The following is a 3,893-nucleotide window of genomic DNA, read 5'->3' as shown; positions in this document are numbered from 1 at the left end:
TGGTGGAAAAAGCTTTCTAGGGACAGATTGCAAGAAGGACAAGCACTCGTTGCTACGTGGGCTGAGATGAAGAGGGTAATGAGGAAGAGATTTGTGCCATCACACTTTCAAAGAGATCTACAACAATGTCTTCAAACTTTGAGGAAAGGGTCCATGTCTGTAGATGAGTACTTTAAGGCTATGGATATGGCTATGATCCAAGCTAATTGTATGGAGGAAGAGGAGGCTACAATGGCTAGGTTTTTGAATGGTTTAAATAGGGAAATAGTTGATGTAGTCGAATTACAACAATATATAACTTTAGATGAGTTAGTTGAATTAGATGTAAAGGTAGAAAGACAAAACAAAAGGAGACAACAATCTAGCTCATGGAGAAGCCGGCCAACTACTATTCCAAAGAAGCAACGGCCGAAATCTGAGGAGACACCTACTCTTAAATTCCATGAAGACAAGGGCAGGAGCAAATTGGAATCCAAGGATGGGGGTAAGCCTTTTACGCCTAAAACTTCTACTTCTACTTCTTCTATTAAATGTCTCAAGTGTCAAGGGAGAGGGCATAATTCTTATGAATGCCCAAGTAGAAGAAACATTCTAATCAAAGAGGATGGGGGATATGAGAGTGAAAAAGGTGAACCAAGTGAAGAACAAGGAGAAAACTTTGTAGAGAGTGAAGAAGGAAAAGAGATGGAGTACATTAATAGTGGGGTGAATTTTGTGGTTAGGAGGCTTATGCACATTAATTTGGGTCACTCTAATGAAGAACAAAGGAAAAACATATTCCATACTCGGTGTGAGATTAAAGATAAAATTTGTTCTATGATAATTGATAATGGGAGTTGTGCTAATGTTGTGAGTGCATATTTGGTGGAAAAGTTAGGGTTGGAATGGACGAAGCACCCTAGACCTTATAGGTTGCAATGGTTCAATGATAGTGGAGAGGTCAAGGTGAATAAGCAATGCATGGTCTCCTTCAAGATTGGAAGGTACGCTGACGAAGTTCTATGTGATATAGTACCCATGCAAGCTTGTCATATCTTGTTGGGGCGCCCGTGGCAGTATGATAGGAGTGCTTTTTATGACGGGAGGAAAAATAGATACTTTCTTAAGCATAATGGAAAGAAGTACATTCTTGCACCTTTAACTCCTTCCCAAGTATATGAAGATCAAAAAAAGATGAAAGAATCAATGGGGAAACATGGGAAGGGATCAAAACGAGAGACTGAAAGGAAAGACAAAGAGGGTAAATATAAAGTGAGGTGTGAGGAGAGACAGGGCAGCAAAGAGATAAAGGAAAAGGTGGGGAAGAGTGAAAAAAAAAAAGCATTGGTGAGAGGAAAGATGCTAAGATTGAAAAAAAAGTGAGCCTTGCAAAAGCCAAAGAGTGTTTAATTGCAAAAAAAAAGAAGGGTTGTCTATTATCTTGCTCACTTATAAGGAAGTTCTGCTTAATAATGATTCACTAACATCCTCTTTGCCTAGTGTTATTTCTAATCTTTTGCAGGATTTTGAATATGTTTTTCCTAAGGACCTTCCTAAAGGTTTACCACCTTTTAGAGGAATAGAGCATCAAATTGATTTTATGCCGAGATCACAAATTCCTAATAAGCCTCCTTATAGGAGGAGCAATCCCGAAGAAAAAAAAGAATTGCAAAGACAAGTAGAGGAGCTGCTTGATAAGGGATTCATAAGAGAAAGCATGAGTCCCTGTTCTGTGCCCGTGCTTTTGGTGCCAAAGAAGGATGGCACTTGGAGGATGTGCGTGGACTGTCGCGCCATTAATAAAATAACGGTAAAGTATCGTCATCCTATTCCCCATTTAGATGATATGCTTGACCAATTGCATGGTTCTCAAATATTCTCTAAAATTGATTTGAAGAGTGGATATCGCCAAATTAGAATGAATCCTGGAGATGAGTGAAAAACTGCCTTTAAAACTAAATATGGATTGTATGAATGGTTAGTGATGCCGTTTGGGTTAACTAATGCACCTAGTACATTCATGAAGTTAATGAACCATATCTTTAAGGATTTTCATGGAAAATTTGTAGTCGTTTATTTTGATGATATTCTGATCTTTTCTAAATCTTTAGAAGAGCATGTCGAACATTTGAAACAAGTTTGTAATGTGCTTAGGGAGCAACAATTATATGCAAATTTATCCAAGTGCACTTTTTTTGTAGATAAGGTAGTTTTCTTGGGTTTTGTTGTGAGTTCTAGAGGTGTAGAGGTAGATGAAGATAAAATCAAGGCGATTAAATATTGGCCTACACCTAAGAGCATTACTGAAGTTAAAAGTTTTCATGGACTTGCTAGCTTTTATAGGATATTTGTTAGAGATTTTAGTTCAATTGCTGCACCTTTAACTGAAGTCATTAAGAAGGATAAGGTCTTTAATTGGGGAAAATAACAAGAGCATGCATTTAATATTTTGAAGGATAAATTATGTTCTGCTCCTTTGTTACAATTACCTGATTTTAATAAGTCCTTTGAAATTGAATGTGATGCATCTGGTAGAGGTATTGGGGCTATTTTAATGCAAGATTCTAAACCAATCGCTTATTTTAGTGAGAAGTTGAATGGGGCTGCATTGAATTATTCTACTTATGATAAAGAATTATATGCCTTGGTAATATACCAACTGATCAGGTGGTGGTGCGTATATAATGCCGTAACCTTTTCTCATATGCCATATACATATATATACATATAAATATACGTATATAACGTCATCTGGTCATGGGTCAATGTACATGTATAAATGAATGAAATGCATGAAAATATGTTAATAATCTCAATATTCCTTTCGGATAAACTTTATCAACTGTATATCATTCTGAGACCCATGAAAAGAAGATATAATAATATGTCACATGGGGAATCAAGAACATAGAGACCCCGAGTATTTCTATGAATAGAGTCGTTTATGAAAACTGTGAGTTTGCTCGTTTCTTCTGTATAATTTGGATCATGCCAAAAAGAAAGAAGGGATAGCCTTAACATACCTGGAGTAGGGAAAACTCCGTGTGATATTCTTGAGAAGGTTTACACCGTATTCCCTTAAAATTTCAAAATCCCTGTTCGATTTATTAAAGGCCTGCACCCTTCTATGTTAGCTTCAGATTGCTTTCATCGTTGGCTTCAGGTTGCATTTCCGTTAGCTTCAGATGGTCTCATGAAGAGCCTTTTCTATTCCCTCAAATGTTGGAGATATGAATCTTTTAATTTGCTTAAAGTTATGCAACTTTTATTGAATTTCAAGGCTTTCATTTTAACTAGTTGCCACCTAACCCAACATGACTAATGAGTCATTTGTTTTGGGTGGTGGCTTGCTCCCATGTGGGGTGGGGGAGGGGTCTTAATCTTATCCTATAATTAATTAATTAATCAGGTAATATTCTGCTACCCGATAATTAATTAATTATTCACATAATTAAGAATTATCTCAAATTACTTAAAATTCTACTTATTTTTAATACACTTTATACATCATACTATCACGGACATATGGTACCTTGTATGGTACTAGTCCATAAATATCGGGTATTATAGCTTGGACCGTATTTTATCTCATATCGACAACCTTCAATGAAACTCATTTTCTTTAATTCGTGTAACCTTTATCCTTCATGGCATTTACTTATCGCTTGTTATAAATAGCATAAATACGTTAACCTCAATATAATATCATCCCCGAGTCTACGTCGATTAACTGAAGATGAAACTTTTACGTATGAAAATGCGAGATGTAACAACTATCATGGTCATGTGGTACCTTGTATGACACTAGTCCATAAATACCGGGTATTGTAGCTTGGACCATATTTTATCTCAAAATGTCAAACTTCGACGAAATTCATTTTCCTCGATTCGCTTACCCTTTCACCTTCACGAAT

The 3,893-nt window shown here is 36.3% G+C and overlaps 1 pseudogene; it reads left to right on the top strand.

Annotated features, from left to right (window-relative positions):
• The first annotated feature begins 231 nt into the window (after positions 1–231).
• On the top strand, positions 232–3,301 carry LOC107791946 (uncharacterized; annotated as a pseudogene).
• The last annotated feature ends 592 nt before the right edge of the window (positions 3,302–3,893 follow it).

This window comes from Nicotiana tabacum, chromosome 21 (genome assembly GCF_000715075.1).
Source record: "Nicotiana tabacum cultivar K326 chromosome 21, ASM71507v2, whole genome shotgun sequence".
NCBI classification, from domain to species: Eukaryota; Viridiplantae; Streptophyta; class Magnoliopsida; order Solanales; family Solanaceae; genus Nicotiana; species Nicotiana tabacum.
This window is presented reverse-complemented; position numbering and strand designations above follow the sequence as displayed.